Genomic DNA, 15,911 nt, shown 5'->3' with positions numbered 1-15,911 from the left:
CTTTCCTTCTTTCTTTCTCTCTTTCCTTCCTTCCTTTTTTCTTCCTTCTTCTTTTCTTCCTTTATTCCTCTCACTTTGTTTTCCTTTTTTGTAGACTCAGAGACTGAGGCTTAGAGGATACTATCTCTACCTTCTTGCATTAAACATAGGATCCGGTCGACTCTTACAGAGAAGTCCCAGGGGAATGTTCTCACATAGTATCACAGGTTCAATTTGCTTGCAGGTAAAAGGTCACAAACTCTCTGCTGAATGATGATGATCGTAAGTTATCATTTTTATTTAGAGCACCCATTATGTACTATGTTGGGTGTTTTATCATCTCTAATGCAATGAAATTTGTTGACAAACTGAACAAAAAACTGTGAGTCTATGTCTAAACTGAATTGTATAACTATAGTAAGGAGTGTATAAAATAAATTCACATAATGCTCTAATACTGAACCTAAAAAGTTCAAGCAGATAGGGAATGAAAAAAAAAGTCTCCTTAAGAGATAGAGTTACAGGTAAAATAGTGTATAAATTATCCTATTTTAAGCATGTTTTACTCTGCCTGTTTCTCCCCACTGAGAGTCTAAGCAGAGGCATGCACATTTTGTTGTTGTTGTGGTTGTTTTTAACAGAACTTGTAAACCAAATACCAATTGTTATGACTTATGGATGGATTAGTTTCATTTTTGATCTAGAGTTCTTACTATCTTGAAATTTATTCACTTCCTCAACTTTTAGGATAAATGAATTAAGTCCATTTAACTGATTAAAAACAAATGTAAAATAAACTATTTTTGGAATTTTCTTTTTGTTGTCCTATAACCCCACTCTACAATCAATGTTATTTTTAAGTACATATTTTATATAAAGTGGAGAATATACTACTATTTTTTAATTGTAAAAAAATGGTTTTCATTATTCATAATTTTAAAAAATCACTGAATATTAATCCTATTTCATTCATTTCACTTGCCTTACAAATACATACAATGCTTTTGGGGAGAAAAGCCATGATCGTTCAAATTTCTAGTTTTTATTTTAATTTTCATGGCAGATTATAAAGAACATTTCTAAGAAGTACACTTACAGCTGCCCAAGACTAAACCAGGAAAAAGTTGAATCTCTGAATAGACCAATATAAAGGTGAGAAATTGAGAAAGAAATTAATAGATTACCAACCAAAAAAAAGTCCAGGACTAGACGAGTTCACAGCCAAATTCTACTAGAGGTACAAAGAGGAGCTGGTACCATTCCTTCTGAAACTACTCCAAACAACACAAAAAGAGGGAATCCTCCCTAACTCATTTTATGAGACAAACATCATCCTGATACCAAAACCTGGCAGAGACACAACTGAAAAAGAAAATTTGAGGCAAATATTCATGATGAACATTGATGTGAAAATCCTCAATATAATACTGGCAAGCCTAATCCAACAGCACATCAAGAAGCTTATCCATCATGATCAAGTTGCCTTCATCCCTGGGATTCAAGGATGGTTCAACATACATAAATGAATACATGTAATCCATCACATAAACAGAACCAAAGACAAAAACCACATGATTATCACAACAGATGCAGAGAAGGCCTTAAACAAAATTCAAAAGCTCTTTATGGTAATAACTCTCAATAAACTAGGTATTGATGAAATGTATCTCAAAATAATAAGAGCTATTTATGACAAACTTATAGCCAGTATCATATTGAATGGACAAAAACTGTAAGCATTCCCTTTGAAAACTGGCACAAGACAAGTGCGCCCTCTCTTACCACTCCTATTCAACATAGTATTGGAAGTTCTTGCTAGGGTAGTCAGGCAAGAAAAAGAAATAAAGCGTATTCAATTAGAAAAAGAGGAAGTTAAATTGTCTCTATTTGCAGATGACATGATTGTATATTTAGAAGACCCCACTGTCTCAGCCCAAAATCTCCTTAAGATAAGCAACTTCAGCATAGTCTCAGGATACAAGATCAATGTGCAAAAATCACAAACATTCCTATAAACCAATAACAGATAGATAGCCAAATCATGAGTGAACTCCTATTCACAACTGCTACAAAGACAATAATATACGTAGGAATACAACTAGCAAGGATTTAAAGGACCTCTACAAGAAGAACTACAAACCACTGCTCAAGGAAATAAGAGAGGACAAAAACAGATGGAAAAACATTCCATGCTCATGGTTAGGAAGAAGCAATATCGTGAAAGTGGCCATACTGCCCAAAGTAATTTATAGATTCAGTGTTCTCCCCATCAAGATACCATTGACCTTCCTCACAAAATTGGGGAAAAAAAACTTAAATTTTATATGGAACCAAAAAAAGAGCCTGCACAGCCAAGACAATCCTAAGCAAAACAAAAACAAAGCTGGAGGCATCATGCTACCTGACTTGAAACTATACACAAGGCTACAGTAATCAAAACAGCATGGTACTGGTACCAAAACAGAGATATAGAACAATGGAACAGAACAGAGGCCTCAGAAATAATGCCACACATCTACAACCATCTGATGTTTGACAATCCTGACAAAAACAAGCAATGGGGAAAGGATTCCCTATTCAACAAATGGCTATGGGAAACCGGATAGCCATATGCAGAAAGCTGAAACTGGATCCCTTCCTTATACCTTATATAAAAATTTACCCCAGATGGATTAAAGATTTAAACGTAAGACCTAAAACCATAAAAATCTTAGAAGAAAACCTAGGCAATACCATTCAGGACATACTTCATGACTAAAACACCAAAAGCAATGGCAACAAAAGCCAAAATAGACAAATGGGATCTAATTAAACTTAACAGCTCCTGCACAGCCAAAGAAACAATCAAGAGAGTACATTGGCAACCAACAGAATGGAAAAAAAGTTTTGCAATGTACCCATCTGACAAAGGGCTAATATCTAGAATCTACAAAGAACTAAAACAGATTTTTTTTTTAAAGAAAAAAACAATGCCATCAAAAAGTAGGCAAAGGATATGAACAGACACCTGGCAAAGAAGATATTTATGCAGCCAACAGATATATGAAAAAAAAGCATGTCATCACTGTTCATTAGAGAAATGCAAACCAAAAGCACATTCAGATACCATCTCATGCCAGTTAGAATGGTAATCATTAAAAATTCAGAAGACAACAGTTGCTGGAGAGGATATGGAGAAATAGGAATGCTTTTACACTGTTGGTGGGAGTGTAAATTAGTTCAATGATTGTTGAAGACAGTGTATTGATTCCTCAAGGATCTAGAACCAGAAGTACCATTTGACCCAGCAATCCCATTACTGGGTAATACCCAAAGGATTACAGATAATTGTGTTATAAAGACATAGGCACACGCATATTTATTGCAACACTGTTCACAATAGCAAAGACTTGTAACCAACCCAAATGCCCATCAAGGATAGACTGGATAAAGAAGATGTGGCACATATACACCATGGAATACTATGCAGCCATAAAAAAGAATGAGTTCATGTTCTTTGCAGGGACATGGATAAAGCTGAAAACCTTCATTCTCAGCAAACTGACCAAGAACAGAAAACCAAACAGCGCATGTTCTCACTCATAAGTTGGTGTTAAACAGTGAGAACACATGGACACAGGGAGGGGACCACCCAGGACCTGTTGGGGGGTGGGCACCAGGACCTGTTGGGGGGTGGGCACTAGGGAAGGGATAGTGGGGTGGAGGGAGAGAGGGGAGGGATAACATTAGGAGAAATATCTAATGTAGATGATGGGTGACTGGGTGATAGATGCAGTAAACCACCACGGCATGTGTATGCCTATGTAACAAACCTGCAAGTTCTGCACATGTACCCCAGAGCTTAAAGTATAATAATAATAATAAAAAAGAAAATACTAACAGTTGCTAAATTGACCAATAACTATTTGAATTCTAGAAATCCCTGTAAAAGTGGCTAACATGGTCATATGTATATATCTGAAAAACAACAACAAATAGTCCTCCTTATTTACTCTGTCCATGTCTTATTCTCAAAAATTACAAAGGAACAAAGCCACAGTGCTTGTGGCAGTGTCCAACCTGGCTCATTCTGCATATGGTAAAAGTCTCACAAAATTTGATAGTCAGAAAATAGCAATAAAACTAGCATGAACAGTTACAGAAATGGTCGTGTTAAAAAATTAATTCTCATTATAATAAGATAAGGAGAATTCTCAATTAAACCTAAATGTTTGCTTATCATGCCAGGGACAGAAATTCAATTTGGGCAGAAGCATAATGAGTTGAAAGAACATGGTTATCTGAAGCACTAATGGAAACATACCATTTATCCTGAGCTATCATTCAAAATGAAAAAGATGTGTGTGTGGGCCAGGGGAGGGTATAGGTAGAGAGTACTAAGCAATTTTGCATACTGTGTAAGGAAATACTTCATGAAATTTAGGTGGACCCCAGGCCACTTTTGCTCTGTCTGGCAAAACAAGCCAAGATTTCTGCTACCCTAGGAAAGTAAAAGGATATAAAATATCATAGGGCTAACAAAATCAAAGGAAAGGGTGGGTTATTAAGAGTAATCTATGCATTGCTTTACTGCTAAGAGGGAGAAATTAAATTTACATACAGGAAAGGTCAAAGCCTAAAAGTAGACAGAAATAGTAAATTCAGTGAACATAGTGAAGAAAAGCAGGAGAGATCTAACAATAAGGATACCAAGAAATGGTTTAGAAGCAATGTGTGACTGCAGACATACTTCCTGGTTTAAGCATTCTGCTATTTATTTTTTGCAAGGCTGGGTAGAAATTTAAATGGGGCCAAATATAACATGACACGGAGGAAGCAAATACATGTCATCTATGCATTTAAGGTGTTTGTTTTTAGGTCTATTTTTAAGAGCCCTTCCAACTCTACCTCCCAAACCCCAGTGTATACAAATACACACACTCAACAATCCCAGTGAACATATAGGCACTTGTGCACCTGCACAAGTGTGTTCCTGCACACATAAATCCATGCACATCAGGCATCCTGGTATCACTTTTATTCTCTATTATAATATTTTCAAATCCAAACATAAATTACTACATAGTGTGATTATCTTTCCCCAAAAATTCCTGTATTTGCTTTAAGGACAGAGATTTAGATGTTACCTGCTGATTTTTTTTTTTTTTCCCCAAAATCAGTGCCGGCAGTTTATTGGCCCATTGTCCACGGAATTATATGTATCCATGGTAATATTTACTGCTCTTTTACCACAATTAATTACCAAAAAATATTGCTTCCTCTTCTGACAGTTTCTAGAGAAAAGAAATATAACTTTGATAGATATTAAACAATTTGTCAATAAGATACATAGTCTTGGATTTTACTAAGTAAAGAGAAATGTCCAGAAGATACAATTCAAGATTATTTAGAGTTTGCAATTATCTCCCCAGTGGTATTTAAGTTTTACACAGCCCTAGCAAATATATTTCTAAAGTACTTAAAGAAAATATGTATGTTTCTCATTAATATGGAGCAAGTGAGCCTTCTAGTATTAGAAAATTGGCTTTAGGTTCAAAACAGCCTTAGGTTTCAAAAGCAGTAAGGGCATAATGGGACACAGCATTTCAGTAGGAACTAAATTAGACCACACCATATCAAAACATGTTTTTATGACCATGTGTCAAAACCATAATCAAAGAGTTAAATTTAAAACAATGATGATTGTGAGCCTTTCTAAAGCCTTAAATAAGAAATAATACAATTTCAACAATAGCAAATTAGGACTGTTCCACCTAAGAATACACAATTAAAATAATGTTTTAAGTTGTAGACGGTACATCCCTACATATCTAGATCAAATGTCACACTGAAAACCGTAAGTATAGATATAAGGGAAAGCTGAATTGTTTAGAATATACAGATAAATTGAAATTGTTTGGGTTTGAATAGAAGCTATGAATATCATTTCTACAACACAGAACTCCTTGCAAGAAAAGCATTTACAACACATCTCAGTTTCAGCAAACATTTTTGAATATTTCTTAAAACAAACACAAAACAAAATTTTGGAAAGATTTCAAAACCTAGGTAAATGTAGACACGTGTTTGGACATACTGATAATTCACTGATATCCTAACAAAAATTTGCTATAAAACCATATAACTTGATCAGAAATGTAGAGAGGTGGATTAAAAAGTACAGGTTGAATAGAATACTATGCAGAAATAAAAAATAATCAGATAATATCCTTTGAGGGGACATGGATGTAGCTAGAAGCCATCATCCACTGAAGAAAAAAATTTTTAGATCATTAAAGAAATTAAATAAAACTGAATAAAATTACATTATTAAATTTTTATACATCTAAGATTTGAATTTGGGTTTGTCTAATGGCAAATTCAGTCACTTTATTTCACTTGTGGGACTCAGACATTGTGAAAATCATAAAATAATACCTAATACATAGTGAGCATTTGCTATGTGTCCAACACTGTTCCATGCATTTCAAGTATATTAACACATTTAATACTCTCTATAAACCTAAGTGATATGTGAATGTTATCCCCATACTAATAATGAGGCACAACATGAAATTTAAGCAACCTGCCTAAGAGCATTTAACTAGTAATGGAATAAGATTTAGACCGTATATTCTTGCTCCTAAAACTAATGCTCTCCCTGGCATAGGCACAATGCCTTCCCATGATAATTTAATCTCCTCTCTCTGAAGTAGTATAGGATGACAGGCCCGGCAAAAATCCTGAATGTGGCCTGCAGCCTATTTTCGTAAACAAAGTGTTATGGGAACCAGCAATACATATTTATTTATGTTATGTAGCTGCTTTCACACTATAACAACTTAGCTCAGGAGCTGAAATACAGAAATTATGTGGTCAGAAAAATCTAAAATATTTACTAACTAGCCTTGACAGAAAAGGTTTGCTGACTCCTAATGTAGATCATGGATAACAAAATGATATTCATGTTTTCAAGAGAAGTGAAGAGAATATTTCATGAGAAATCATTATTTTTTTTATTCTCCACTTCTCCATACTCTGCCCAGAAGTCCATTTAATCAAAGAGAACAAAACGAATGGGTCTATTTATTTTTACACATATTTATCATAAATATAAACTGAGTAATTTCTATTTTATCAATAATTAGTCCTCTACATATCTTGAACACTTTCACTTAAAAAAAAAAAAAAAAAAAAAAAAAAAACAGAAAAGAATGCATGTATGTATGTAGTTATTTATTTTTGAGAAATGGACTTGCTCTGTTGCCCCAGCTGGGGTGCAATGGCACAACCACACACCTCATTGCAGTCTCAAATTCCTGGCTCAAGCCATCCTCCCATCTCAGCCTCCAGAGTAGTTGGGACTACAAGCATAGCTGAGACTACAAGTGTGCGCCTCTACACCCACCTAACATTTTTATTTTTATTGAAGATGAGATTACTATGTTGCCCAGGCTTGTCTTGAACTCCTGAGCTCAAGAAATACTGGGGGTATTAGGCTTTCTGAAGTGATGGGATTATAGGCATGAGCCACTGTGCCTGTCCAGAAGATAATGAACTTAAAATGGCAATATTTGAAATAGTAAATATCTGTATATCTAATGACAAATTGAAACTAAAATAAAGACAATCAATTTCCACAAGTTTTCATTTTTATCAAGGTTAAAATCATACAATTAAAGAATAGGTACCTTTCACCTAAATGAGTCGCTAGATTCTAAAACACTTATCTGTAAACTTGTGAATACTATTAGGTTCATATTACTTGTAAGAAATTGCATTATGTTATCTAAACTTGTAACATCATATATGATAGATTCAGACATTAAAAACATCTATTTTAACAGTGGCTAAATATGCCTTTGAGTTTGATTTTCAAATAAAAACAAAACATAATTTCAGTAAAAATGTGTCTCAGAGGAATACAATTACAGCTTTTCCACTTTGCTTAAGTGATTCTCTACTCACTCCCTTTTTCCCCCAGCAAAAGGGTTGATGACTTAAGTATTCCTTGGAGATTCTGTAGGGTGCCTTCTGCTGTGTACCTGCTTTGTTGCAGCTTGAAATTCTTAATGTCAGATTTAGCACATCCAATCACACAAAGTATGTGAGTTGTATTATAACGGAAACATTAATGCTAGATTCATGAAGAAAATTGAAAGTTAGACATGCACAATAAAACCACATTAGTGGTTATTTGATTAATTACTGAATATGATTACAACACAAATAGATTACCACACCAGTTAGGTACAATGAAGGTGGCATTGTTGTTAAAACTGTGGGTTGCGGTTTGTTTTCTTATAAGCAATCAAATATTATACATGATTAGCAAATAATATAAGTACACATATCAGAAAAGAAATCTCTGGTGTATGGGTATACACTTGTTCACCTTGATCCTGCTCCATTTTATTTTGATATCATATAAATATCAGAATATATACTGACAGCATACAAGCAGGCAAAATATTTCTGCTACTTTTATAGGCATAGGGATACAGAGGAAAAAGGGTTGTGGGAAATAATGTTGCTGGACAGGGAGCCACTCAGATTATATACACTTGGAAAGTGAGTTTTTTAACACAAGATTTCACATACGTAAGAAAATATGCATACATAATGTTTTTATAAAAATGTAAGAAAATATACTTTGAATAATAATACCTACAAAGACCTCTGCGTGCCCCTTCTTAACTGCACATGCCTTCCCCCACTACCTCAAACAGATAATCTTATCCTGAATATTATGTTTAGCATCTCCTTACTTTTTAAATATTTTTTCTTATGGTCTTACTAGATACATATCTATTCTTTAATGATACATTACTTAAGTTTACATATTTTTAACTCCATCTTCGTTATGAATTTACCTGTGACTTGATTTTTGTGCTCAAAATATTTTTTGTGGGACATAAGAATACAATTAACATAAAATATTATTTTAGATGAATATGCTATACCTAACTGGGAGAGTAATTTGATAGAAACACTGGGGAAAACTTAAAATTATCTAGCAGTTTTGAACATGTACCATTACACTTTTGGAAGATACCAGATTTCCACAGACAGATTAGGCACCTTGCCCAAAATCATATGCACCCAGCAAATGTGACAGCTGAAATTCAAATCTGAAAAGTTTGTTTTAATACCTTGCATTAGTCATTTTCATACTGCAATAAAGAACTGCCCAGGACCAGGTAATTTAAAAAGAAAAAGGTTTGACTCAGTTCAGCACGGCTGGGGAGGCCTCAGAAAACTTACAGGCAGTCATGATGGAAGATAAAAAGGAAGCAAGGCACCTTCTTCACAAGGCGGCAGGAAGGAGAAATGCCAAACGAAGGGGAAAGCATCCTTTATTAAACCATCACATCTCGTGAGAATTCACTCACTATCACAAGAATAGCATGGGGGAAATCATCCCCATGATTGAATTACCTCCACATGGTCTCTTCCTTGACAGGTGGGGATAATGATGTTAATGGTGATTACAACTCAAGAAGAGATTTCGGTGGAAACACAAAGCCTAATCACATAATACCTGCATCTGGTGATCACTATGCTAGATTTATTCCTCAGTATAAGCAATAACCTTAAGTAATATAAGTAACACTTTTTAAAAGAAAGATGATACCTCACCATGAAGAGTATTCTGAAAAATAAACTTTGTTTCTCATTCTTGATTTACCTAATAAAATCTTCACCGTCTTCCAAAACTAAGACATGTCTTACTTTAAAAGCTGTTTTTAAAACTCAGGACATCTATTATTAATTTTCCTGTCTTTCACATTCATAGACCAATGCCATAAAGTAATTAACATAATTTAACAACTGAGAACCAGATGGACAGGCCAAGCAAAAATAATAATAGCCTTTGGATACCAAGGTCTACAGCTACAAATAAGCATAAAGAAACTATTCTGCTGCAAAACATGTGCTACCTTTATGAGAAAGAATTGCCCACAGGGTAGAACGAAGAACATTAAGGGCAGAACAAAAACCAAGAATTTTTAGTAGGCCTTGAATCCTAAACAAAAACTACTAACAAGTATATTAGTTTACAGGTTAAAATGGAAAACTGTACTTGAGTTGTGTTTAAACCTCATCTACCACTGTACATGCTTTAGCTTTTGAGATTCTGCACTTTGAATTGAAGCTGTCATAGAATGAATGATACTTTGAATGGTCTTGGGAGAGGCTGAGTGTACTTTGCACATGAGAGGAATACAGCACTGAAGGCCGGAGGCAGACTGGTAAGCCAGCTTCCAAGATAAACCACAATGTTCCCTACCTCCTGGTATTCAAGCTTTTCATAGTGTTCTTTCATGCTGAAGCAAATTTGATCTTTGTAATCAATAAATTTGACAAAAGTGATGGGCTATTACTTCCATAATTAGGTTACAAAAAACATTACACATGTTGCCTTCTCTCTCTCATTGTGTAGTTAGGGGAAAGCCAGCTGCCATGTTGACCAGTGAAAAGCCTACATGGTTAGAAACTGAGGCCTCTGAGCACCAGCAGTGAAGAACTGAGTCCTGCTACAGCAAGTGAATGAACTAAGCAGTTGATCCTAAAGTCCAGCCCAGAATTCAGGACTACAGCCATGGTTGACATCGTGAGTGCAATGCCATTAGAGGCCTTCAGACATAACCAATAGATAACTACTCTCAAATTCCCAACCGCAAAAACTCTTAGATAACAAATATTGATTTAGTCCACCAGATTTGAGCTAATTTGCTACACAGCAATATATAATTTTATGACAACCTTATATCCTTTAATTGCTGCCAAATCTACTGTTAATTCTATCATTTTACTATCAACATTTTTGTAGGTTTCTTAAGGTTATCTGTGTAAACAAACTTATTTGCTCATACATGTAATTTTACCTTTTCTTTCAAATATTTATACCTGTTACACTGTTTCTTGCCTCATTCCTGCCTAGGATCTCTAGCACAGTGTACAGTAAAAGCAGTGAGTAAATATTCATACCCTGCTAATAATATTAGGAGGAAGTTTCAGTTTTTTATCATTAAGTGTGAATATCAGCTATAGAAGTTCCCTTGTACTATCAGCATACTGAAGTTCATATTTTTATTTTAGTGATGAATTGGTTTTCAACTTTTCAAATGTATTTTTTTATCTATTAATATAATCATGTGCTTTTCTCTTTTTAATTTGTTAATATAGTAAATCACATTATTTGGTTTTTGGATGCTAAAAAACTGCAAAAAAACCAAACAGGTCATTATTTATTTACATACTGCTACAAGTATTTACTAATTTTTAAGTGACTTTTGCATCTATATTTATAAAAAATTTCTGTAATTTTCTTTTTCTTATAAAGATTTTTGCCAATTTTTTGTAATAGACATATGTTGGCCACATAAAACAAGCTGAAAAGCATAATCTGTTTCTCTATTTCCTGAAAATTTTTGTATAATATTTGTCATATGTATTTCTTTTTTAAATAATACATTAATTTAGTACAGGTTAGGTTATTCAGATTTGCCATTTCTTATATCACTTTGGAAAGTTGTATTTTTTAAAGAATTTGTCTTTATCATTTATGTTAAATTTTTTGCCCTAATGTTCTTTATAACTATCCCTTATTGTCATATTGATGTCTGTAGGATTTGTAGTGATTACTCCTCCCTAGATTCATTGTTGACACTGGTATTTGTGTTTCTTAATTTTTCTGTATTTTTTTTTCTTCATCAGCCTTTTTTTGAACTTTTTCAAAGAAGAAATTTGGGCTTATTATTTGACTGGTTTTAATTTTATAGAGTTTTGTTCTTTATTATGTATTTCTACTTACTTCATTTGGATTTAAGTTGCCCTTCTTTCATTAACTTCCTTTTATATTGATATTTCAGAGTTGTACATAGTTTTCGGTGCATGTAATCTTTTAATGTATGTATACAATGTGGAGTGATCAAATCAGGGTAATGGTATATACATAATCTCAAACATGTATCTTTTCTTTGTGTTGGGAACATTACAAATTTTCTAGCTATTTCAAAGTATATTATTATGAACTATAATTTCCCTATTGTACTACTTAATATTAGAACTTCTTCTATTAAACTGTTTTTTGTATCCAGTCACCAAATTTTCAAGGAAGAAATTAGGTTATCAATTATAGCACTCTTTGTTTAAATATAAGCATTTAAAGTTACAAATTCCTCTCTAATCGTAGTTTTAACTATATCAAGCAAATTTTTATTTGTGATATTATTATCATCATCTCATTGGAAACATTTTAAAACTTCCTTTTAGCTTTCTAAATTTGTCTATGGGTTATACAGAAGTTTGTAATTTAATTTCCAAATATTTGATGCTTTTATAGTTATTTTGTTATTTTTGATTTGTAGTTTCATTCCATTGTTCTAACAAAACTGTACCCCATAGATGTCTACCTTTGAAATTTAATGAGACTTATTCTACGACCCAGAATATAGTGTGTCTTGGTGATGTTTCACTTGCATTAGAAAATAATGTATAATTATTTTATTAATTGTAATTTCTATAAATGTCAATTGGGTTAAAAATATTGATAATATTGTTAAAGTCTTCTAGAAATTTTCTGATTTTTCATTTAGTTGTTTATCAATTATAGAAAGAAATGTTTTAAAATCTTCAACTGTGATTGTTAATTTGTAAATTCTTCACTTAGTTCTGTCAGTTTTTGCACTGTGTATTTAGATGTTCTAGAAACAAGCCATCCACATGTTTGATTATTGTGTCTTCCTAAATAACTGACTCTTTTACCATTACGAAGTATGGCTTACTGCTTGTAGTAAAATGTCATATATTTAGATCTACTCTGATATATGCATAGTCATTCTAACTTTCTGACTTTCTCCGATTTGATCCTCTTTTCATGGAACTTCTTTTTCTAATTTTCCTTAAACATATTTTTGAGCAAGCAAAAATAAACATAAACAAAAAGAAGGTAGCAAAAACTTGTAATGTTGTTATTTTCAAATGATAGGTATACAATAAAGAGATTAGGTTGCTATCTATATTTTCACGGTAATTGCTTTGATTTGGGCACTGCTTTACTTTATGGCTCTCCACTGATGCCTTTTCCTTCTATAATTATCCATTGCTGAAGTTCCAATCCTATAGACTTTTCTTTTACTCTCAAGAGTTGCTGATAGGAAAATGTCATTTAGTTATAAAACCCTTATTAATGTTCTTTGAATCGTTTACTAAAATAAACTTTAAAAAAACCCTTTAATAATTCCCTACCAAACAGTGAGGAATGAAGAAGTAGAAAACACTCTAAATTTTATTATGTAATTGTAAATTATACTTTGAAAAACAAAAATTTTGAGTTGAGAACTATCCTTGAAAGTTTTTCATTATTTTTCTTTTTAGGTATATGAAATTAAAGTTTGAACTATTAGGTAGTAGAGAAAAGAAAAAGAAAAACAGATTAGAGCTCTTTTAATCAATGGTGGGTCTTTTCTAAATGCTTGACAGCCCCAATATTTGCATCAACTACATGAGCCTGTAAATTATATGGATTTTCAAATAAATAGTTTCTTGATTTTTCCTTATCAGCTATTTTGTTAGAATAGATTCAGCTTATTATATAAAAATATGTTTTTGATAAAGAGAGAATAGAACATACTAAAAGGCAACATTAAAATAAAACCCACCTCTGTAAATATTAAATATTTTTCTTTTATATATTAAAATTATGTCAAAAAATATAAGAAGAAAACAATGACACAGTTATGCTCCCTTGCTATAGTCATGTATTTTATCACTAATATAATACTAGAGAATAAAGAAACAACAGTAGAATTTCTAAGAGCCCAACATCAGTGATTTTTCTAAAAATACAGGAGCTGAAGTTTGGAGTTGTTGGGAATATGAATGTGTATTTTAATAAAAACAACTATCTTTTAAAAAGGATGACAGAATTTGGAGTGTGATATTCCATTCAGACTATTCACATTTAGCTCACCTCAAAATTAAAATTAGGATATCAACAGAACATCATTAGAAAAATGGTAAGCTTAGCCAAACAAATAAGAAGTAATAATAGTTTTATGCTAACAGTTTTATGTTTAATTAACTATTAGATTTACTGATTTGTAGTTTTATAATGATTTATAATTATTCTTTTCCTCTGAAATTGCAACGATGTTTAGTGAAAACAAAATTATCTGTGTGTGCAAAGAGTGAGTACATATGGAAATAACCAGTCTCTAAACCTCTAGGCCTTTCTTCTATTCTGGAAGATTTAGCAGACAATTTAAAAAATACAGCTGATAAACACAAAAGCTGTCTACTGCATAGAAAGATCAAAAAAAGCTTCAGGAAATTATATCTACTACTGATAGTCTTTAGCATACAAAAAGATTTGATTAAACTAAATATAGTAATTTTTGTGGTGTGTCTTTATTTCATATTCTGAGAAAGAACATAATGTACACTTCTTTTAAAGATGAGAAATTTGCTACATACTTCTTTTGATCCTCATCCATCAAGCACTCAAGCTTATCATTTGTTTTCTATCAACAGTTATTTTAATGGTAGCCTGGAAACAGAATGAAACCTATTTTCTTTCATTTATTTACTAATAAGCACTTATTAAGCAGCAAATACCTTTCAGATTGAGAAGATACAAGGTACAAGATCACAAGATTATTATCATGCATTTTAGAGTGTTACTAGCAAAAGAAGAATTAGCAATTATAACGAAGAGGGATAAATGTTCCAATGATAGAGGAAATATAGACTATTATACAACGTGTAGAAGAACTTGTAAGGGCAATTAGAAAACATTCAAAGATTTACAGGAGAGTAACTTGATCACATATTCATTTTAGCTTGACAGCAATGAGTAAACTGGTTTGATAGGTGGAAAGACTATAAGTAAGAAAACAATTTACAAAGTTACTTTAGTAAAATGGACCATCACTGTTGTAGGAGGAGTTGGAAGAAGAGATAGATATATGCATATCTGAAAAGTATTTAGGAGCAAGAATCTCCTAAGTAGAGGAAGGTTTCAGATGTTTAATACTTTAGTATATATTATAAAATAGCATAACAAATATAATCCCCAAACCTGGATTAGACTTAGAATAATATGACTTATGTTGATATGATGATAGCACAGAATGGAAGAATTACTAAGTGCCAATTACTTGAGGATAATTTGTATTAAACCCAAAGTAGGTAGAATAATAGGTAATAAAATGCCAGTTAATGACAAAATAACTTTTAAAAAAATCTGGAATGAGCTAATGGGATTTAACATTTTAACAGTATCTAAGGTCATTTAGTCAGTAATAAAAATTACAAAATAACTTTAAACATGTGATACCTCAGAAAAAGTGTTAGCAAGAAGTAAATTTAATAGGTAGCTTTAAAATATCACAAGTAGATCTTATCATTAACACTTAGATTCATTAAAATGGCATAAGTAATATGGACTCTATAGATAAGAGTACTTGAAAGATAGAGTACAAGTTGAGTGTACCTTATCCAAAAGGCTTGGGACCAGAAGTGTTTCTGATTGGGAATTTTTTCAGACTTTAAAATATTTGCATATGCATTATGAGATGTCTTGGGAATGGGACCCAAGTTTAAACATGAAAGTTATTTAAGTTTCATATATACCTATAGACATAGCTCAAAGGTAATTTTGCACATTATTTTAAAAACTTTTAAGTATAAAACAAGTTGTTTAAAGTACGTATATGTGGAATTTTCCACTTGTGGTGTCACATCAGTGCTCAATTTTTTTTAATTTTTGAGAATTTTGGATTTTGGATTTTCAGATTAGAGATGCTCAATCTTCATATTTATTTAGCCTGATGCACAAAGCTTTCCAAGGGATTATTTTTATTACTTCACAACTCTAAATCAGTTCTAGAAACTTTAGGAAAGTAATCTATTAACAATCTGTCTGGACATCCTCCTAGCCAGCTAGT

The 15,911-nt window shown here is 32.5% G+C and overlaps 1 protein-coding gene across 3 annotated transcripts in view; it reads right to left on the bottom strand.

Annotated features, from left to right (window-relative positions):
- Positions 1 to 15,911, bottom strand: part of CCSER1 (coiled-coil serine rich protein 1) — a 1,354,615-nt gene that overhangs the window by 890,368 nt on the left and 448,336 nt on the right. The gene's annotated exons all lie outside the window — the stretch shown is intronic.

Source organism: Saimiri boliviensis, chromosome 3 (assembly GCF_048565385.1).
Source record: "Saimiri boliviensis isolate mSaiBol1 chromosome 3, mSaiBol1.pri, whole genome shotgun sequence".
NCBI classification, from domain to species: domain Eukaryota; kingdom Metazoa; phylum Chordata; class Mammalia; order Primates; family Cebidae; genus Saimiri; species Saimiri boliviensis.
This window is presented reverse-complemented; position numbering and strand designations above follow the sequence as displayed.